Source organism: Chelonia mydas, chromosome 1 (genome assembly GCF_015237465.2).
Source record: "Chelonia mydas isolate rCheMyd1 chromosome 1, rCheMyd1.pri.v2, whole genome shotgun sequence".
Classification (NCBI taxonomy): domain Eukaryota; kingdom Metazoa; phylum Chordata; order Testudines; family Cheloniidae; genus Chelonia; species Chelonia mydas.
In genome coordinates, this window is record NC_057849.1 from 195413452 (window position 1) to 195436834 (window position 23383).

At 47.8% G+C, this 23383-nt stretch overlaps 1 long non-coding RNA gene across 1 annotated transcript; it reads left to right on the plus strand.

The window, feature by feature from the left end:
- The first annotated feature begins 2393 nt into the window (after window positions 1-2393).
- On the plus strand, window positions 2394-23033 carry LOC122464162. Its single transcript, XR_006288084.1, has 3 exons — window positions 2394-2525; window positions 21442-21654; window positions 22159-23033. It is a non-coding gene; the product is annotated as an uncharacterized LOC122464162 (long non-coding RNA).
- Window positions 23034-23383: the final 350 nt, after the last annotated feature.

The following is a 23383-nucleotide window of genomic DNA, read 5'->3' on the forward strand; positions in this document are numbered from 1 at the left end:
AGCTTAGAGCTCCAATGCTAGAGTTGGATGGATATGAAAGCTTTATCTACTGCTTAGTGAATGTAAAAAGGATCCTAGAGCAGTAACAGGATGATGGGGAATGCACACTTGTTCAATTACATGCACGATTAGGGCCTGATTCTGCAATCCATTACTCATGGGAGTAGCTCCATTGACTCTGATGAGGCTGTTTGTAGGTGAAATTCACCCCGTACAGAGGGCCAGCTGAGGGCGTATAAGAACATAAGAATGGCCATATGGGTCAAACCAATGGTTCGTCTAGCCCAATATTCTGTCTTCCAACAGCAGCCAGTGCCAGGTGCTTCAGAGGGAATGAACAGTACAGGGCAATTATCAAGTGATCCATCCCCTGTTGTCCAGTCTCAGCTTTTGGCAGTTAGAGGTTTAGGGACACCCAGAGCACGGGGTTGTGTCCCTGACCATCTTGGCTAATAGCCTACATGAACTTATGTAACTCTTTTTTGAGCCCAGTTATACTTTTGACCGTCACAGCATCCCCTGGCAAAAGATTGACTGTGTGTTGTGTGAAGAAGTACTTCCTTATGCTTGTTTCAAACCTGCTGCATATTAATTTCATTGAGTGACCCCTAGTTTTTGTGCTATGAGAAGGAGTAAATAACACTTCCCTATTCACTTTCTCCACCCCATTCATGATTTTATAGACCCCCTTAGTTGTTATCACATTCTGGGGCTCAGTCCAGACCAGTGAGGGGTTGTGTCACCATCTGCCCTGCAACCTTGTGTGCCTCTCAATCCTTTGCTGCTGTAGTTCCCAACCTGGGCCTCTCACAAACAGCCAAACAGCGTGCAGGTCACACTCTGAGTGTCTGTGAATAGCTGCAGCTCTGGTCCAGCAACTCTGACTCCAGAGCCTGTCAGCAACACACAAGCCACACTCTGGCTTCCAGCAGGGTGACCCCAACACACTTCCAGTCCTTCATTTTCCCCAAAAATATTCTCCATGTTCTGCAGTGTCCAGCCCTCTCCTGGGCAATTCAGATATTATAGATCTGTAGCCCATGTACAGGGTCATTGTACTATAGTTTGCTACTCTAATTGGAGCTGCCAAACGATTCAGTTTAAACACAACACTGGAAAGTTTTGATTAAAGAATAACACAAGTTTATTTAACTACAAAGAGAGACATTTTAAGTGAGTACAAGTATAAGGCATTACAGTCAGAAATGGTTACAAGAGAAATGAAGACAAAAAGACAAATAATGAAAATTTAACAAACTAGACTTCGTTCAAGGTGAAATTCTTTAGCACAGGTTCCCAGCAACACTGCTGACCAAATTTTCAAGTTAGGATCTCTCACAAAGTCCCAAGGCTGGTTGCTTTGTCTTCTCAGGTGAATGAGCGAGAGGGAGAGGGAGAGAGAGAGAGAGAGATCCCCTGGTGTGTTTTTGCCCCTCACTTTTATAGACCAGTTCCCCTTTGCAATGAATTCTTCTGAGGATTAGCCCTCAAAGCAAAGGTTATTCAAACAGTAAGTGCAGCTACGTGGAGTCTGGGAGTGAAGGTGTCCCCATCCTCTTTCTTCTCCATTGTGTTTGCTGAAATCAGATTTGTCTTGTCTTCTTCTTGCTGTCCCAAGGACCCTGTTTACTACTTATATGTACATTGAGGTAAACACACATTTCTTTGTTTAAGATAACTCTGATAGAGGCCTGTTATACACATAAAATTAGATCGACCCAGCTACATTGCTCAGGACTGTGGAAAAATTTCATGGCCTGTGAGAAGTAGGTAGGTCAACCTAACCCTCATGGTAGCCATAGTTAGGTTAACAGAAGAATTCTTCCATTGGCCTAGCTACCACCCCTCAGAGAGGTGGATTACCTACATTGATAAAAAACCCCTTCCATCGATTCAGGAAGCGCCTACACTATGGCACAGCTGCAGCACCATAGCTATGCTGCTGTAGCCACTGTAGTGGGGACATGCCCTGAGCTTTATTTGCTCAGCTCCAGTGGTGGTGAAGTGGTTAGAGTATCCCTCCTCTGAGCCATACAGGAAGTGGCAATAATGATAATGAACACTTTGTGTGAACAGCAGTGTGAGTGACCTCAGGGAAGGCTCTAAGAGATGGTGTATTGCGGTAGTACCTACCACTCCTATCAGGCTAAAAATGTATCTAACTCAAAAGTCTGTTGCAATTACAGTCAATCTGCCAGAGTTATGATAATGAAGAAAGGTCAATTTGATGGAGTCAGAAAGCAGAGGGAGTGAGGGAGCTGCCTGCAGGTGACTTGAAGCCTGGAGTAGACTTGCTAAAAGAGCCAACCAGAGACACCTGGTGTAGGGAGGGAACTTTCAAGTAGATGGTTCCTTATAAGAGAGCTAAAGCAGTTCTGGGAAAAGAGCTGATTCTGGGAAGTCTGCAAAGGAGTCAGCGCTGAGCTGAGCAGGGCAGCGGCAAGCCAAACCCCAGAGCAGGTTGCCCCCTAAGAACTGATAAGAAGACTCTGTGAAGAAACCCTTTTGCTCACCCAGGCTCTGAGGTAAGAGCCAGGCCCTGGGACAGATTTTTGGGACTTTGAATTTCACTTCTGAAAGTGAAGTATTTTGTCTGAATAAACCCAGCCCCCAATACGAGTGGTGATTGGCTATATGAGATGGTAGAGTCTGTGTAAAATGGCCTAGAAGAGGGAGAATAAAGAGCCTGGCAATGTAGGGGCACCCAGCCACGAGAGGGTACATGAGGATGGCCAACTCATCTATAGCTGGAAATGCACAATTGCAGTTTCAGATGGCAGAACAGGGTACAGCACTTTTCCAATTGCATGTAACTGCTAAGAACTAAGAGGTTTGTTTTGTAAAAGTCTGTTGAATTATGTAGTTATGTGGGCTTGACTAAAATCCACAGTGGATGTCGACCTGCATTCCCATCCGCTCTCATGTGCTGAGCAGACTCAGGCAGGGTGCAGTTCTTGGATGGGAGACTTCCAAGGAAAGCCCAGGATGCTTCAGCAAAGGGTGTTGGTGATTCAGTGGGGGGCTTTGAGAGTACACCTACACTTTGAGTTGGGGGTGTAATTCCAAGCTCGAGAAGACACACCCACACTAGCTTGACAGAAAGTAGCTGTGGCGGCACAAGTGCAGGCCGAGCATCTCGGACGGGTACACGCTCAGGTGGCTAGCCCCTCGTGACACCAAAACTACGCTTTATTTTTAGCAATCTAGCTCAATCAGAGCCTGTGCAGGGATGTCTCCTTGAGCTTGGGGGGTGGGTGGGCGGGTCTCTGGGATCCTGGCCAAATCACCAAAGCAAATAGGATTAAGTGGTTAGTTAGCTCCTAAACTTGTCACGCAAGCAAGTGTATAAGAATGGCGAGCAGGGGTCTTGTTTTATTTCTAGAATTAGGGTTTCATTTGAAATTTTTCACATAGCTCCCCCAAGCCTATACTATGAGCTACAGCACATAATAATCATAGTATCACTGCAAAATGCTGGGGGCTAATTCTGAGCTAATCCCTCTTAGTAACTCTACACAGAGCCACAGAGGTAAATTGGAGGTCAGCGCTGGCTTGCTCTTTGAAGTTAATGGGGACAGTAGTTGTAATTCTCAGACTGGTCATGGGAATGAGATACAGTCAAAACCAAGCTCCTCTGAATACTGTGGAGGGAAAAGTGACCTCACTAATGAGTGGTTCAGTTTCAGAAAATGTTTCCATGGGCCTCACTCTCTAGGCAGTCATTTGGTCCCAGTGCAAAGTGAGTGCTGAGTGAGTGTACCATGCTTCTGTTCTAACCAGGAACCATTCCACACCCACTTCGTGCTGGCAGAAATGACTGGCCACAGAGGCCCAAAATCTCTTGCCTTAACTGTGACTAATGTCTAAACAATTAAGTTGACTTAAGTTACACCAACGTACAGCCACCACAGTAATCACTGCAGTTTGTCATGTCCCCCCTACCCTCCTTCTGCCAGTGGTGTGCATCCTCACCAGGAGAGCTTGCACTGACTTAAGTGGGGCATTGTCGGGGTCGGACTGCTGGAGCCCCATTGCCTTGGGCTGACTGGGATCTGGGCCCATACTGCACTGACTGACACTCAGAATTCTCATTGCTGCAAGATCCTCTGCAAATCCTTGTATCTGAGCCTCTGGGTTCTCATCCCTGATTAATCACCCCCAATTCCTTGTGGGACTCTGGCTTGGTATTGTAACCATCAAGGCACTAACCACTGATACTTGCCAGTTGAAGTCTGAACCTCCTGGTAAGGCATCTTCTTACCGACCTAAAATTGCCTCTGTTCCAAATGGCTTCTTCCTCAGCTCCTGCTCTAACTCGTTGTTCACTCTGGCTGATAAAAGCATGCCTGACCTGTCCAGCTCCAGAAGTGGCTGCTTTTCAGGAGGTGTACTCAGATGATAGCTCAATGGTTTGAGCATTAGCCTGCTAAACCCAGGGTTGTGAGTTCAATCCTTGAGGGGGCCATTTAAGGATCTGAGGCAAAAATTGGGGATTGGGCCTGCTTTGAGCAGGGGGTTGGACTAGATAACCTCCTAAGGTCCTTTCCAACCCTGATATTCTATGATCACACACTTCTTTTGGTGTAATCTACCACTCTTGTCTCTCCTGTTTTGTTCTCTCTGCATCCTTTCTGCTCCTGTTCCCTGTGCTAATCCCCCCACCTGTGTGCTTTCTGTGAGATGTAGAATAACTAATGAGCATGATCTAGCCCACAATCCTGGAGTCTGTGCAGGCGGATGGCAAATGTGGCTCTGCAAGCCCGTGCCAAATGAGCTCCATCTGCCGAAGCTCGGAAAAGGCCCTGTTGCTCATTCTGTGCATGTGTCTCTCTGTCTCCCTCCCTCTGTGCTTCTATGTCTGCCGCTCCCTCCCCTTGTGGATTTGTGCATGTGTTTGTCTCCCTGGTCTTGCTGCAGCAGGTCACCCTATTTACATTGCTAACTTCTAAAGAGCAGCCATGAATCTTCCCTTTCCTGGGAGGGCGGGTGCGTCAAAGTAATTTCATTCCTATCAGGGAAAGGTGACCACTCCAGCTGACCATTAGACCTAGGATCCTTCTTGTAGGCTCACTCGGGCTATAGGCTATAGACCATGAATGTCAGCTAGACCCAGATCAACATAGGTATCTATGCTCTTAACCTACATTCCGTTGTGGATCTGGGCCATTGCTCCTTTCTAGATTATAAACCCTTTGGGGGCTGTGTTTGTACAGCACTTGCCCAGTCGGGTCTTGGCCCACCCCTGGGGTTCCTAGGAGCTACATTAATAAAAAATATCTGTATCTTGTACTGTGCTGAGCACAGTGGGATACTTTCAATGATCCTCTATTTCATTAGTGATGCCAAAGTCCTTTACAAACTGTACACTAAATCAAAAGGCACAGGAGCCACTTCAGCCAACACGGTAGTGCAGCAGCCATCTCTAGGGTATAACGGAGCATCGGTTTAACAGCACACAAGAATTCCACTTAGTATTTCAGGCCAGGAAGTGAAGGTGCATTGTGAATCCATTGGATACCGGTGGGGGAATTCAGCTAGGCACCATTACCCAGACTGGAATTAGACCAGGACACTGGGGTTTAAGTGTCATAGTATAGTCAATAGGCATGGATGACCACGGTCTTGGATTTGCACCATGTTTAAAACATGTCAGCTCCAGGAGAACAACAATGCCCCTTAGCACCATGCTGAGGTTTGGATTCAGTAATATACCTGTGTGAGAAGCAGTCATTTCATTTCACAGGAATGCTCTTTAGGGAAGGAGGGGGTATCACTTCAGCGAGTTTGGGGCTCAGGGCCACAGAAATGGTTTGTGAGCCTGGTGTGAGCTTCTTTGTTTTAATGAAATCCCAAACCAGATGGGTTTTGCATGGTCTGGAGGATTGCTGTGAATATTTTGCATGGCTCTATTTGGTGCTGACTCAAAGAGAACAAAATGCCACCTACCGAAGCCCAGATCCTCAGCTGGTGCAAATGAACACCGCTCCATCAATTTCAGAAGTGCCGTGCTGTTTTGCAGTAGCTGAGGATCTGGCCCCACTCATCCCCTCTGCCTAAGTGACACACTCTAGATATAAATATAAAGCAAGGACCTATCTAGAAGAGCTTATACAATCAAATTGGCTCAGAAGTGGGAGTGGGGAAAGGACTTGCATGATTAACACATCCTGATTGATTCACTCCCAGCTTTGTACATTAGAGCATCAGCACAGACAGCATGGTTTAGTGATCAGAGGAGGCGGGTGGGGCTTCAGAACTCTTGGGCTCTGCAACCACATCTGCTGAGACTTATCGTGTGACACTGGGCAACTGAGATGAAACGTGTAAACTATTTAACATATGGAGCCCTGATCCAGACGGGGGCCTTTGGGCACTGCTGCAATACAAATCATAGATGAATCATAAGAGTCCCAAATGGTAATTAAGGGTGTTACTCCGTTCCTCAGAAACTAGTGCAAGAGAGAGGTGCTGTAGGGGGTGAGTTAAGTTTCTGAGAGAAACGTATAGACTGGGGCCAAGGTGGAAGAAAACAAGAGATCATTTACATGAACGTAACTGAATTTAACAATCACTTTCTGAATTCCCCTTTCTCAGCTTTTTTTGAAATCGAAAGACAGGTCTCGCTATCACAGAACTTTACTATTGCACCCCCTAGAGCGTGGCGCTTGCATTCCTGGACCATCTGTCTTGGCCCATCCTTCCACATTTGCACCTGCTGAGTTTGGGGTTTGAACAAACCGCCATATTTGGTCTTGCTTCCTGAAACCGCCATATTTGGTCTTGCTTCCTTCTGACAGCCCCAGTCAGCCCAGACGTGGCTCAGATTCTGGTTCTTATTTGGAGATTTGCTCTCAATACTCAGCCATCTCTGAACCTAACAAGATGATCGGTCAGCCTCGCTGTGTACTTATAGGATATCTGTCACCTTTGTATGTAGAAGTCAATAATAACATTGCAGGGCCCAATTCTACCCACCACAGGGCCCAATTTAATGTCCACTGAAGCCAATGGGCATTAGATCATCCCCTTGCTCAGACAAATACCCACTGAAGTTGATGGGCGTATTTCCTGACAGAGTGAGCAGGACGGAGTTCACCATGTTGTGCTGGGATGGAAAAGTCAGCCCCCTGCTATGCCAGCCCCTTGGAAGATGGAAAATGAGTGGCAGAAGAAAGCCAGCTGCATTGGGAAGCAGCAGATTTTCTAGCAGTTAAGCAGAGCACCTGGGAGCCAGGATGTCTGGGTTCTGCTATTCCAGCCACTCTGTGTTAAAGGAATTTGATAGCTTACTACATGCCCCCAAATTTTACTTGGATGACGTTTTCAGGTGAAGAAATTGAAGTAATCTGTAGCCCCAATCATTAAGCTGGGCCCCTGGTCACTGGTAGTTACAAATGAATGGGGAATTAATCTCTGAAGATGTCCTTGGACCTACAGGTGGGTGTGTTCTACCAATATTCTGACTGCCGATTAGAAGCTCCCCTTCTCGGCAAGACAGAGTGCGACTGGCAATTTTTGTAGTCCGGCTCCTTGTTACAAGCCATTTACAAATCTTCCCTATTATCTTGTGAATGGCGGACAGCTAGTGTTCGTTCTTGCTGTCATTCTGTTTGTCTAAGTATGAGCAGCTCCTGCTTGGCTGCCTTAGAAAGGTGACAGCACAATGACAGTGGTTGGGAAGGCTGCCTTCCCAAGGAAAACTTCAGGGGGAAGGATAAGTGAAAACTTGGAATCTGTGGCATGCAGCACAATGCAAAGGCTAGCCTCTCCAGTTGCAGAATATGCCAAAAAAGTAAAGTACAACCAGGTTCCGAAGATTCCTGAAATCTTCAGTTATTAACAATAATCTACTTAAATGGATGTGGCACCCATTATGAGGGCACATGGGCTCAGAGTCTATGATTATGGAGACTGCATAAGAAAAAAAACAGATTAGATTTTAGTGTCTCGTCGTCTCCTTGTATGTTCCCCCATATGTCTGTCTGTACCCACCTGTTGCCTTTTAATTCATACTTAGATTGTAAGCTCCTTGGGGCAGGGACCATCTTGTTCAGTGTCTGTATAGTGCCTAACACAAAGGCATCCTGGTCCATGATTGGGGGGCATTGGTGCTACCATGACAACATTATTAATTATTATTAATAATAATAATTCAAAATACTATTCACTGGAAACAATTTGCATCAATAATTCAGCTTGCCTGCTAATGTCGATGGTGTGTCACAGCAAGCATGACTGAAACCTCGTGGAACATGGTCTCATTCACACTTTCTGTACCCATGTTGGAAATGGTTTTGGCCCTTCTAGACTAGCAGTTAACCAGTTTTCAGCACCAGCTGATGGGAGTGCGGACAAGAAGCACCCTTTGCTGCTAATGATTCACAACAGCAACTTGCCCTTCTGATCCTGAGGTGACCAAAAACACCAATGGAGCAGATACACTGTGCAAATTGTTTGAAAAGTGTTCTCCTAGCTTTCTCTCCTACATATATTTTCATTTTTTTAAAATAGTTTTTCAGACTATTTTTAGTTCAGGGGAAAGATGTGGTATTAAGCCCTGGAGACTGGTGCTGGATCTTCTGTTCTAAGCACGGGATCAAAACAGCTCTGCCACTGATCTGCTGTATGACCTTAGTCAAGTCACTTCACCTCTCTCGGCTTCTGGTTTCCCCTCCCAATCATCTTCTGTCCCATCTACTTAGTGTCTCATTATATACAACACCTAGCACAATGAACCCCCCCCTCAACTGGGGCCAGTGGGTGCTATTATAATATAAATAATGAGATCAGGTGGACCGGGAGCTCTTTCCCCCACACTGTCCCCTGTCAATGTGCCTCAGCACATAGCTGAAGGGACCACCTCTAGGGATAAGGGTATAGTTCACTCTTTGTGGCCCATTCAAACCTGGAAACTTCTGCCAAACCTGCATGTGACACTTGTGGTGAGTTCTATGATGTTGGCATCTGTTCACCAGGAACTGGACTGGCACCCAGCTGATCTTTTTCATGTGGGCCTCTGGAGAGCCAGTGGATGGTAACAACTTTTGAGTTACAAGTCTCAAGACCCAGGAATTTCTTTGACATTAAATAAATCTGATGACAGCAGCTTCTCCCCTTCCCCCCGCCCCAATAACTGTCTTTTTTTCTACCTACTGTGCTGTTCTGCTGTGAAAAGTGGCACTCAGGGGGGTTCCATGTTAATTGTTTCTCCTGTCAAACTTGCACATTGCACAAAAGAGGGACTGATGGAAAGGCTGTCATTGGCTGCACTGGGCTCTGGATCTGGGCTATAAAAAGGCTTTCCTGTCTGATGTCCCTGAAACTTCACCTTGGAGCTGAGAGTCAGTCTGGGTTGCTTAGAAACTAAGGGGTTAGCGCCCTTTGGCATTAATGTGGATTACATGCATGGGCAATGAGGAGAATAAGCCACATAAGAAAAGGTGGGGACAGCAGGTACTGCAGCCTTCTCTCCTTTGCCCTGTTTCTGCTGCTATGGGGAATTTCCAGTGTTGTAAGGCGCTGCTCTCTGAGGTGCATGCGAACAGCACTTCCCCAGGACTATACTGCAAATCAGCTGTTCTGCTGCTGTGATTTTATTGCTTAGTGCTTTGTTTAAAAAATCCAGTGAGATTACTGGCAAAATATATAGTGCAGGTTCAGATCCTGGCTGTACCACCGAAAAAATGCTGACCAAGGAAACACCATTTCTGATACATGCCCTGCACTGGGGTGGAGATGAGCCAGAAAACAGGCAAATCCCCAGACCAGGAATCCCCTGTCATTGCAAAAGTAATTTGCAGAGAGTACATGGAAGTCTCAGATATGATCTCTCTCCTCAGTGTCACAGGGTTGCTAGTAATCTCAATACAGTGATACAGAGACACAGTTTCCTTATAAACACACTAGGATGTTGTCATACTATAAGTGGAAACCCAATTAGGAAAACTCTCCTTTTCACTATTCCCCTGTACTCCCATTGTTTGTTTGTGGCATCCACCTATTGCATTTTATCTTATAGTAAGCTGTTTACAGCAAGAGACACAATTTGTGTGTGTGTACCGTGCCTGGAACAGAGGTGGGCAAACTATGGCCCGAGGGCCACATCCAGCCCGTGGGACCGTCCTGCCTGGCCCCTGAGCTCCCGGCTGGGGAGGCTAGCCCCTGGTCCCTCCCCTGCTGTCCCCCATCCCCCACAGCCTCAGATCGCCGCACTGCCAGCACTCTGGCCCGCAGTTCCTGCCGGGCAGTGCAGCAGTTTGGCTGGCTCCAGCATGGTAAGGGGGTGGGGAGCGGGGGGGGGGGGGGGTTGGATAAGGGGTGGGGAGCGGGGGGGGGGTTGGATAAGGGGCAGGGAGTCCCAGCGGGCAGTCAGGGGACAGGGAGCATGGGGTGGTTGGATGGGGGCAGAGGTTCTGGGGGGGGGCGGTCAGGAGACGGGGGAGTTGGATAGGCGTGGGAATCCCATGGGGCCTGTCAGGGGGTGGAGGTGTGGATAGTGGTTGGGGGAGGGGGGAGGGCAGTCAGGGGACAGGGAGTGGGGGGGGTTGGATAGGTGGTGGGGTCCCCAGGGGGGCGTTCAGAGGCAGGGGAATCCCGGGAGGGGGAGGTCAGGAGACAAGGACAGGGGGGCAGTTGGATGGGTGGAGGGTTCTGAGGGGGGCAGTCAGCGGGTGGGAAGTGGGAGGGGGCATATTGGGGGCAGGGGCCAGCCTGTTTGGGGATCACAGCCTTCCCTACCCAGCCCTCCATACAGTTTTGCAACCTCATGTGGCCCTTGGGCCAAAAAGTTTGCCCACCCCTGGCCTAGAACAATGGGGGCCCTGATCCTTGAATGGAGCCTCTAGGCCCTACCATAATAAACCATCATCATCACAGTAGACCTTATTGACTTACACTGAATGTCTGTTCTTTGGCTGGGGAGCTCCACTGTTCCTCTTCGCAACACTCGCCAAAGCAGAGCTGCCAAGTTCTGCAGAGCTCCTTGTATGACATATTTCACAGAGGTGAGTGCCTTTTTTCTGAATCAGCCTATCACCCTGTCTCTAACCAATACTGTATTCACAATAATATTTTGTCCTTACACAGCACCTACCGTCCAAGGATCTTGAGGTGTTCCCACCTACTTGTGAAGTCACATTAGCCCTATCTTACAGAGGGGAGAAACTGCAGCACAGAGAGATGAAATGACTTGCCCCCAATGTCACACAGCATGTCAGTAGCAGAGCTAGAAGCTCATCTGCCTCCTAGTCCTTTGCATGAGCCTCTTCTCTGTTTTCTCCTGTCCTTTCTCCTCTCTTGATCCCAATTTCTACCCCATCTTCCTTTCTCTCCACTATTGCTGACCTCTTTGCCCATTACTAGGCCTTTCTTCTCACATTGATCAGGTCTCACCCCATTCCTCCCCCTCAATATTTTCCCTCCCCAGTATATCCCTGCTGTGGTCCCCTCTCCCTCCCTCTAAATTTATCCAACTCTGTTCTCTCTCTCTCACACACACACACACACCCTGCCCTGTCCTGCTCAGCCTGGAAGCAGAAACAAGATCTCTTCTGCAGTTTTTCTTTCCATTACTCACCATACCAGCTCTACATTAAAGAAGGCAATTGCTGCATAGTTGAACACGTCAACATTGGCCCTGGCAAAACACCACAGAGCAGGCAATCATTTACAGGCTGCTGTAGCATATGTAACGGGAAACCACCATCCATGGAAATAACCAGACTTGTGTCTGGGTACAAAAAAATAACCCTGTTTAATGTCCCCTGTGAAATGGGAGTACCTAGTTCAAAAAATAGCCTGCAGAGTAGATTTTCATTGATATAGACACTTCCTTATTATGTAGTTTGAGTGAAGCCCAATTAAATTTCCTGGATTGATTTGATGTCCTGCTTTCTGAAACAGGTAAGGCAGCTCTCCCCAAGCCTGCCAAGAAGGAGGGGGCACTGTATGGGGAGCATGGCTTAGATCAGCAAAGGAGAAAAAGGGAAGCTTCCTTCTGATTTTAGCAAAAGAGGGGAGACTGTTCTCCCCTCTTCCCTGCCCCCAGATTCTTTCCCATCACCTACAGGAACTCATGGGGCGAAATGGGATTTCACTCTCCAACCAGATTCACCTCTTGATCTCCCTGCTGAGGCTGCTAGCAATGCAATATCAAGTTACATCCTTATTTTTAGAATGTGGTTACCTCTCCATTGGACTAAGGCTACTAATATATTTCCCCAACCAACTTCTCCTAAACACAACAAAAGAAAAACTCATCTTCTCCCTATGGATAATGCTGGGGAAGCCTCTTGCTGGGGTGATGTCTTTGGGCTGGATGCCCCTAATGGATAAACTATGACTTGAAAGACTTATAGTTTGTCTTACAGGAGTGAACCACCAGTGATCCAAAGTGGGGCAAAACAGGTGATCTGTCCCTTTCTTTATAAAAAGGAGCAGCTAACTACTGATAGGGGTTTTACTGGTACCACCTGGAGCAGGAATCCAATCAGATCTACCCAAATAAGCATCAGTGAACTGGGCCATAGCTTGGATGGGAGGATTCAGTTGAATATATACAATACTGTAAGTGTTGTAGAAGATGGTGCTAATGATGATGTAGGATGGTAGGTGATGCTATTCTGTCTTGGCAGTCCTGAACCAATGCACCAGCAGCCTCCTGTTCAATGTTACTGTGCTGGTGGAGGTGCCATCTATTAGAGGAGATAGAAAACTAAGTTCCTGGCCTTGGCACTATTTCCAATAGTAGAGATGTTTGCCCCAGGGTTGTAGCCATATTCAAACTTAGCTATTATCTGCCTATGCATCCCTGGGGCATCCCTCACTGCAGTCTGATTGCATTCTGCTTAACTCAGAACTCCACCTGACCTGTTTGTTAAATACACCACCCTTCCTCACTTCCTGTCCTAAACTACTGTTGTGCTGTTAAACAGCTACCAGCTTTTACCCCAGAGGTGGCTGCATTTCAATGGTGGATGAAATGTGTGCTGTATATACATAGCAAAGTATACAAGGATGAGAAATGCTGTGTAAATGCTAGGTGTTCATATTGACAACATGATGTTACCGCAATGGGATCCTCATCCTTCAATAGGGCCATTAGGTGCGAATATAAAATATAATATAAATCGGGCAGGACTTCAATACCAGTTGGAGCTCTATCGATGTTTGCAGAGCAGTTCCTCAGATTAGTCTCTTGTTCTCCCTTAAAGAATTAGTTCAACTTTTGAATGTAAACCATCCTGCTGGAGGACTGCCTGGATTTGCTTTGGCTTGCTTCTTACCCTGGATTACCGCCACGTTAGAGACATTAGCTACTTTGCTTGTTGCACTAGGAACATGGAAATTTGGTTCATGTAAACTGGTGCTCAAGCTCTGCCCTGCTCATCAAGCCAACGTTCCCTTTTGCACTTGGCATCTCTTGCTCAAGACGGCAGTTTTTCCACTTGGCCAAACCTCACCCTGGTGCCTGTTTGCAAAGACAGCTCTTTTTCAGAGGCGATGGGGCATGTTATTTAAAGTCGGGAGGGGAACTGGCTCACTGGATAGATGTAACTTTTTCTGCCTGCCTCATAGGTTATCCCTGGAGGGCTCTCCTCCACTGCCCTCTGATGTCCTACTTTCCAGGCTTTTAACAGATGTCTGTTAATACCTGGTCAGTGGTCCAAGATGCCTGAGCCGCGGAGTGCCCTCAGAGCCAAATGTGGTCCATAGAATCCTAGCATGCAGCCTGCAGCAGAATTCTTCTTATAGCTTTAGAGTGAGGGTTAAACCTGTCTCACTGCAATGCTTATTGCTGGAGGATTCAACCAACCAGCATGTCCTACTCCTGGGGGGAGGAAGATACAAGCATAAGCAAATACAACTGTGTAGTTTTGTTTTTTGTTTTTTACTCAAACAACATCCTATAGATTTTCAAGCTAAATTAGGCTCTCAGACACCCTGCTGATGAGTGCACTACAGACACCTACAACAGATCATTTAGTGGGGAGGCCTGGGAAGTTGCCAATGTGGCCTTCAGTGCCATGAAGCTTGGGCTTCCCTGTAAGATACAGTTGAAGGCTAAGCAAGAAGAGGTGACATGATGGGTTGACTCCTTCGCTTCTTCCCAGATTTTCCTTGAGTTGTGGTGTCTAGCAACAGGCATGAAAACATGGTCTTAGCATCCAGTTTGAACTCGGTTAAGAAAGATGTTTTAGTAGACGGGAGCTAGACTGGGCCTCAGGAGAGCTGGCTCCAATTTGCAAGTGTACCACAGACTTCCTGCATCACCATGGGCGAGTCACTTAAGCCATCCCGTGCCTCACACGCAAATAATCGGGATATTACTTCACACGGATGTTGTGAGTCCAAAATCCATTAATGATTGTAAGGTGTTCAGGTACCACAGCGTGCTGAAGGCCATATAATTGTCTGCATAGATGAGTAGCAATAATTGGCTTCTTAAAGCCAGGCATCTGATTCCAGGGTTGACTCAGCTCCTTGGCCTTCTGAGGTAAGTAAAAGGAGTTCTGGGTTGCTTACTTGGTATGGCTCTTCTGGACAGAAAACAAAAAATAAGGTCATGCAATGACAATTTTATAAGAATATGGATTTGCCTGGTGTCCTTGGACAAATGTCTCTGGTGAATGTCAATCTTCACCCCAGAGGTGGCTACGTTTCCCTGGAAGGTTAGATGATTCCTGTGTGGGTAGAGTGTCTAAAGTGCTTTGGGTTACTCTGAGATGAGATGCACTTTAACAACATAAGAGATCATGGGTGAAATCCTGTCTGTCTTGCACTCAATGGCAGAACTCCCATTAATTTGTTTGGGGCCAGGATTTCACTCTCTGATGAAAAAGGCTGACCTTTCAGCAGTGGAAACAGCACATGGATGAAATCTGGCTCAGCCACACCTTGACCAACTGAAAATGGGCTTCTGTGCAGGAGAGTCTTTCCCCTTAGCTCATCTTGCTCGGAAAAGTAAATATCATTTTAGAGAACAACCTCTCAGTCTCGAGGTCTCAGGCCCAGCGGGTCGAGGGGCACATCCACTCTCTTTCTGTTTATGGCTAGCTCAGAGGAGGCCACAAAACTTTTTCTGTTAAAACATAGGGTCCCACTGTGGAAAATGAGGAGAACTGTTGTCCTAGACTATCGAGGGACAGGCCCAAACCCAGATCTCTGATTCAAGTATCCTGTTCTTTGTTGGGGTTCCAAACCCAAACATCACTGGGATCCGAATGGAGGCAAGCAATCGCTGTCTCTATAGATTTCAGAGTAACAGCCGTGTTAGTCTGTATTCGCAAAAAGAAAAGGAGTACTTGTGGCACCTTAGAGACTAACCAATTTATTTGAACATGAGCTTTTGTGAGCTACAGCTCACTTCATCGGATGCATACTGTGGAAATCGCAGAAGACATTATATACACAGAGACCATGAAACAATACCTCCTCCCACCCCACTCTCCTGCTGGTAATAGCTTATCTAAAGTGATCATCAAGTTGGGCCATTTCCAGCACAAATCCAGGTTTTCTCACCCTCTGCCCTCCCACAAACAAACTCACTCTCTTGCTGGTAATAGCCCATCCAAAGTGACCACTGTCTTCACAATGCGTATGATAATCAAGGTGGGCCATTTCCTGCAGAAATCCAGGTTCTCTCACCCCCTCACCCCCCTCCAAAAACCACACACACAAACTCACTCTCCTGCTGGTAATAGCCTATCCAAAGTGACCACTCTCCTTACAACCTGCATGAAAATCAAAGTGGGCCATTTCCAGCACAAATCCAGGTTTTCTCACTCCCCCACCCCCATACTCACACAAACTCACTCTCCTGCTGGTAATAGCTCATCCGAAGTGACCACTCCCCCTACAATGTGCATGATAATCAAGGTGGGCCATTTCCAGCACAAATCCAGGTTTTCTCACCCCACACACACACACACACAAACTCACTCTCCTGCTGGCAATAGCTCATCCAAACTGACCACTCTCCCCACACTGTGCATGACAATCAAGGTGGGCCACTTCCAGCATAAATCCAAGTTTAACCAGAACGTCTGAGGGGGGGGGAAGGAAAAAACAAGGGGAAATAGGCTACCTTGCATAATGACTTAGCCACTCCCAGTCTCTATTTAAGCCTAAATTAATAGTATCCAATTTGCAAATGAATTCCAATTCAGCAGTTTCTCGCTGGACTCTGGATTTGAAGTTTTTTTGTTGTAAGATAGCGACCTTCATGTCTCTGATTGCGTGACCAGAGAGATTGAAGTGTTCTCCGACTGGTTTATGAATGTTATAATTCTTGACATCTGATTTGTGTCCATTTATTCTTTTACGTAGAGACTGTCCAGTTTGACCAATGTACATGGCAGAGGGGCATTGCTGGCACATGATGGCATATATGGTGGATGTGCAGGTGAACGAGCCTCTGATAGTGTGGCTGATGTTATTAGGCCCTGTGATGGTGTCCCCTGAATAGATTTGTGGGCACAGTTGGCAACGGGCTTTGTTGCAAGGATAGGTTCCTGGGTTAGTGGTTCTGTTGTGTGGTATATGGTTGTTGGTGAGTATTCGCTTCAGGTTGGGGGGCTGTCTGTAGGCAAGGACTGGCCTGTCTCCCAAGATTTGTGAGAGTGTTGGGTCATCCTTCAGGATAGGTTGTAGATCCTTAATAATGCGTTGGAGGGGTTTTAGTTGGGGGCTGAAGGTGACAGCTAGTGGCGTTCTGTTATTTTCTTTGTTAGGCCTGTCCTGTAGTAGGTGACCATCCCACCATCAACCTCAGCTGGTCCAGTCCACACAAGAGATCCACTTCCTGGACACTACAGTGCTAATAAACAATGGTCACATAAACACCACCCTATACCGGAAACCTACTGACCGCTATTCCTACCTACATGCCTCCAGCTTTCACCCTGACCACACCACACGATCCATCGTCTACAGCCAAGCTCTGCGATACAACCGCATTTGCTCCAATCCCTCAGACAGAGACAAACACCTACAAGATCTCTATCAAGCATTCTTACAACTACAATACCCACCTGTGGAAGTGAAGAAACAGATTGATAGAGCCAGAAGAGTTCCCAGAAGTCACCTACTACAGGACAGGCCTAACAAAGAAAATAACAGAACTGTGCTAGAAATGGCCCAACTTGATGATCACTTTAGATAAGCTATTACCAGCAGGAGAGTGGGGTGGGAGGAGGTATTGTTTCATGGTGTCTGTGTATATAATGTCTTCTGCGATTTCCACAGTATGCATCCGATGAAGTGAGCTGTAGCTCACGAAAGCTCACGCTCAAATAAATTGGTTAGTCTCTAAGGTGCCACAAGTCCTCCTTTTCTTTTTGTCTCTATAGAACGACCCCAAGCTCCCGCGCTGAACTCCTCTGAACTCATCTCTCCAGTAACAAAACTAACCAGGATGAAAGGTGTCCTGTTGCCACTGATGAAATAGTTCTGCACTCCTCCCCTCCCACCAGTGCCCCCCAATCTCCCACTGAGTCAAAGGGGAACTAGGAAAACTGCTAAAATGATTGGCCACTGTGTGTCTAGTGTTTGCCCCAAGGGAGTGAGTCAGTGTCAGCCTCTGGGCGCTTACTGGGAGTGTCTGTGAACAAGTGAGTGTGCATGTTCAGAGGAGAGAAAGACGGTGAGGAGTGTCAAAGCATAGCTGGGGGTGAGTGAAAGGAAATCTCTAAGAGCACAAGCTGTGCATGGTTTAGCCTGCCCACATTCACTGGAATCCAGTTAGCATAGGTAACAACGGCAGTGAAAACAGAGCAGTGTGGGCTTCAGGGCCGGTAATACAAGCCCAGCATGGAGCCTGAGTACGTCCTCAGCTTGCTAGCCCACTCTGGAGCCTGCACTATGCTGTGTTCACTGCTCTTGTTACTTGGGCTAGAGGGATTCAAGCGAGTGGGGGTAAGCTGGTCTGTGCACAGCATTCGCTGTGGAGACATACCCAAAGTGTGAGTGCCATGTGAATGAGAGTGTCAGGGAGTGAATCTGCGAGAATGAGGCTGGTAGCAAAAACATTTGTGTGTTTGTCAGACAGTGTCAGCATCCAGATTGGCCCCAGAACTGGGAGAAGAGCAAAGGCAATTTAAGACTACCTATCCACCCCAATCTTTAACATCTCTGCTGGACAGTTTGCAAACCCACTGATTTCAGTGGGGTTGCACGCACTCCCAGCAGGTCTGGATTTGACCCATAGGTTTTCCTTCAGAGGAAGAGGCGGGGGGAGAAAAGATCCAAATAGATCAACTAACCTTGGTGCTGCGGAACCAGGATCTTTTGTTCAATAAGAGTTCTCTTCCATCGAAGGCGGCTTCTGGGTGACAGTAACACTGACAAGAGTTTAATACACACTAGCGGATCCTCACAAAGAATCTGTTCATTCTATGCTATGCAGGCCAGTGCTTGTTGAAAGGACAGAAAAAACATGGGGGTAAGGAACTAGTTAAAGCTGACAAATGTCAGTACGGAGTTCAGCAGTGAGCTTCAGCAGGAAAAAGCCTTGGCATTTGATCACAGCCCAGAAGGGTGTTTAGGGAAATGAAGATAATGAAACTAAATGAGTTCTGAGCCACTGCAGAGCTCTTTAAATTCACAATTTCCAAACTCAGATTACATGGGAAATTCTAGAAATGTAGGACTGGAAGGGACCTTGGCAGGTCCTCCAGTCCAGTCCCCTGCACTCATGGCAGGATTAAGTATTATCTAGACCATCCCTGACAGGTGTTTGTCTTACCTGTCCTTAAAAATCTCTAATGATGGAGATTCCACAGCATCCCTAAGTAATTTATTCCAGTGTTTAACTACCCTGACAGTTGGGGAAGTTTTTTTCTAATGGCTAACCTAAAGCTGCAATTTAAGTCCATTACTTCTTGTCCTGTCCTCAGTGTCTAAGGAGAACAATTTATCACTCTCCTCCTTTATAACAGGGGCAGCCAAACTGTGGCTCGTGAGCTGCATGCGGCTCTTTTACAGTTAAAGTGAAGCCTGCAGAGCCCCCCCAGACCTCCCTCATTCTCTGCCTACCAGATGGGGTGGGGAGGGACCTCAGGGCTTCTGCCTTGTGGTGGCGCTAAGGTCTTCTGTCAGAGACAACTGGTACCTGCTGAGAGTGTGGGGGCACAATTTAAAGGTTCAGCCCCCTCCCCCGACACTCACACCCCTCTTACCCTCAGCGGCCCCTCCCTGCAGCTCCCAGGTGTAAGCTCTGTGTGAAGAGGCAGCAGCAAACAGCTGGGAGCTGCAGGGAGGTGCCGCTGCTTTAGCTCCATGGGGATAGGCAGCAGCAAAAGCAGCGGCTCTCCCTGCAGCTCCCAGCTGTTTGCGGCTGCCTCTCCTCATGGCTTACTCCTGAGGGGATTCTGCGTCAAAACTTTAAAAATTCTGCGCATAATATTTTAAAATTCTGAAAATTTTATTTGTCAAATAAATGGGGAGGCTCCACCATAGCACTGGAGTGCACAGGCCACTGGCTGCCCAGAGGTGGGAGATCACTGTGCCACTCACCCCCCAGGACACGGACTCAGTTATGAGGCTGCACCCAACCCTGACACAGCACAAGGACTAGGCCTGCCCCAGAAACATCCCAGGGGCCTGCCCCTCCATGCCAGGTGCACCAGGTGTGGGCGGGCAGGCTCAGCAATACAGGATCCAAGTGTGGAGGGGCTTAGTGTGGGGGGATCCAGCTGTGGGTTGAGAGGGTTCCTTGTGGGGCAATTTGGGTGCGGGTGGCTCAGTGTGGGATCCGGATGCACAGGGGCTTGCTGGGGGGTTCTGGGTGCAATGGAAATTGGACTCTATAGGGAGATCCAGGTGAAGGTGTTTGGGGCTAACGAGGGGGTTCTGGGTGTGTGGGGAGGAATAGAGCTCAGCATGGGGGTCTGGGTGTGGGGGCTCAGTGGGGGGTCCAGATACTGGGGGAGTGGGGCTCAGTAGGGTGGGGATCCAGGTACAGCTGGTTGGGGCTCGGTGGGGTGCGGATCCAGGTGTGGGTGGCTCGTTGGGGTGGTCCAGGTGCAGGGGGAGTGGGGCTCCTCAAAAGAGGTTCTGAGTGTGGGGGCTGAGGCTCAGCAGGTGGGTCTGGGTATAAGGGGGTCTGGATGCACAGAGGTTGGGCAGATTTGGGTGCAGCTCCCTGTACAGGGATCCCTCCCCATGCAGCTGAGGAGCAATGGATGCAGGAAGTGGGGAGGATGGGAGAGAGTTTGGAGAGCTACCTGCAGCTGGGGAGAAATCTTAGGGTGGGTCTGCCACAGCCCTGGATGCTGTGCAGAAGAAGAGGAAGTCCTGTCCTCCCCAGCCCAGCTGGGACTAGCAGCTGAGCCCGGCACAGGTTAGGAGCCACCAGCCAGGTCTTCCCCAGGCCCGTCTCCCACCCCACATGACCACTCTTGTGCCTTCTCTTTGTTTCCCCATCAGAAAGTCATTTTTCTGCAGGGAAGCAAAGAAATCTGCAGGGCATATAAATTCTGCACATGTGCAGTGGTGCAGAATACCCCCCAGCAGTAATGGCTGCAGCTCCCAGCTTGCTGGCTCCAGCAGCTGCCATGCAGGGAGGGAGCTAGCAGCATTATGTGACCACGTGGAGCCAGCAAACCCTGGCAAAAATCAAGGGGCAGGAGCAGGGCTGAAGCCCTGAGCCTGGGCAGGCACCGTCCGTAGGGCTGAAGCCCTGAGACCCCGCCCCGCAGGGCTGAAGCCCCAAGCCCCAGCAGGTGTTTCCCGCAGGACTGAAGCCCTGAGCTCCAGCAGGCGTGCCCTGGCTCTTGAACTTCTGAAGATTGCTGTAGGCAGCTCAGAGGTCAGCACGTTTGGCCACCCCGGCTTTATAACAACTTGTTACACACCTGAAGAGCATTATCTTGCCTCCCACTCCCGAGCCTTTTCTTCTCCAGACTAAACAAACCCAATTTTTCCTCAGAGGTCATGTTTTCTAGACCTTTACTCAATTTTCTTGCTCTCCTCTGGACTTTCTCCCTCTTGTCAACATCTTTCCTGAAGTGTGCTGCCCAGAACTGGACACAGTGCTTCAGTTAAGGCCTCATCAGTGCTGAGCACAGTGGAAGAATTACTACTTGTGTCTTGCTTTTGCACATTAAAAGCAGAGAGAATCTTTCCAAGGCAGCTTTTAGTTTTCTGCACAAACCATAAATGAGATTTGTCAAGAATTAAACTGTAGCACAGGGATGAGTCCCATAGGCCGGGGGCAATGTTGGGGTAGTTTATATGGATGCCTGTTTTGAAGCTGTTACATGGATAAACAGAAGGCTTTAGTCTCCAAACCCAGAAAAATAAAATATGGGCACCTGATTCTCCTCTCACTTACAACAGCATATATCAGGAGCAAACCAACTGAAGTAAGCGGAATTGTTCTGGTATAAGGAAGTGGAGAATAAATGCCATTAAATAAGATTAAAGTCCCCTGTTTCTTCCCAGATTGTGTACAGCATGGGCAACAGCAGTGCTACCTTCTCCACACCACCGTGCTCACATGCCTCAACACTGACCTTTAGGGACAGCCACTACAGTTGAGAGGATCGTTCCATCTCCACCCCCCATTTGGACCTTGGCCTTGCAGTTGAATCTGCCACCCAAAGACCTGTTTGTGAAGCGGTCAAGGAGGCATCACCAATACAACTGATCTCACAGGTATCCCTACCACATACAGTGCTCGGTCCTCGTCTGTGTATCTGTAAAAGGGCACTCATAGACCTTGTCTATACTCAAGAATAGACCCATAATGAGCAATCAGCAGGCAACAATTGGTGTCACTGGAGTGGTGTTGACCCCTCTGGGAAGACAAAGGCATGCATGGGTTTGACGATTGAGCTAACTGAGGTTTGCCCCTGCTTGGCTTGCCCTTGTCTATATTTAGGAGTCACCCCCAGTGCTAAAATGGGACTATTCCTGAGACTAGGCAAGGCTCTATTTACACACACTTTCTAATGGCTCAGTCCACCACTTTCTGTTCACCACAGTGCATGCGGCAGGCACGGATCAACCAACACAGTGCTAGTAGCTATGGGTTTCTGCAGAACAGAAACCCAGCAGCAGCAGGTTGAATACAGAGAAATGCCAAGTTGCTTTACAAGTAGAATGTATTACACAGACTCCAATGAAACCAGGGCTTGCAATGCTTGATTTTTTTTACAGTTGAGACTGCAACCACCCCTGTTGACCGGGATGAGGATGCAACATGTGATGGCCCCACAAGAGCCTTGTTACACTGGGAGCTTGGTGGACACCCACTGGATCTATGCTGTTTGTGTCCCTCCAGCTGTTTAACTCAACTCCCCTCTGCCTCAGCTCTCAAAGCACCAGCTTTAGGAGGGTGTCAAGTATCATTTTCAGCCTGCCGCTTATAGGAATAGAGTCTGTCAGTGACCTGGTATTTGAAAGAAAGGGAGAGCTTAAAAGTGCCAAGAGATTAGCTGTTGCCTATTGATTTCCACTTTCCTAAGTCACAAGAGGAGGATCTTTAAAATGCCCTCTCTCTCCCCAGTTCAGCAGGAGCCTAGATTTTGAACAGAGCTCATCCAATTTTAATTTCATGTGTCCATTCGTTTTGGCTTATTATTGTCATTTTAAAAAAGCCATTTTGGTCCATTCATTTCCAATACTAGTCATGATCTCACCACAGTCCTTGGGAAGTAGCAGTAGACCTTTTCGGCTGGACTAATTCAGTCTGCCTCCCTTCGATACATAAAATTGTTTAGAAAACGGTAACTATCTGAGTTGGACTTTTGCTACCCTGGACAACTTGAAGTCCACACCTCTGCACAACATGGTGAAAACATCTCTGAAGTAGTAATGGAGAAATCCACAAAGATAGAGGAGGAGAGCTGGACCCAGGGAGAAGAGGACAGATGGAGTACATCTTTCCCAGCCAGGGGAATGTGTAACCCAGGCCAATATAGTGCTGGCTGGGCCACATATATAGGGAGTGGATGTGGAATTATCTATGGGAAAATGGGGATAAAAAATAATGGAAATTCTGCTCTAATACAGAGGTAGATGAGCCTGCTACAGCCTGGACTAACAGAACTGGATCTTTTAGCTCAGGCAGTAGGGGATCATGCTTTAAGAACCAGAGGCCCCAGGCTCATGCCCTGCTGCTAATGACCCAACCAGGGACTGAGCATTACACTTGGTCTATGCTATTGTAGCACCTTGAAGGGTGCTTGTGTCACACTTTACCACCTAACCAGGGTAGGGTTGCCAACTTTCTAATTGCAGAAAACTGAATACCCTTGCCCTGCCCCGCCCCTGCTCACTCCATCCCCCCTCCCTCAGTCCCTCAATCTCCCCTACCCTCACTCATTTTCACTGGGCTGGGGCAGGGGGTTGGGGTGCGGTATGGGGTGAGGGCTCCAACTGG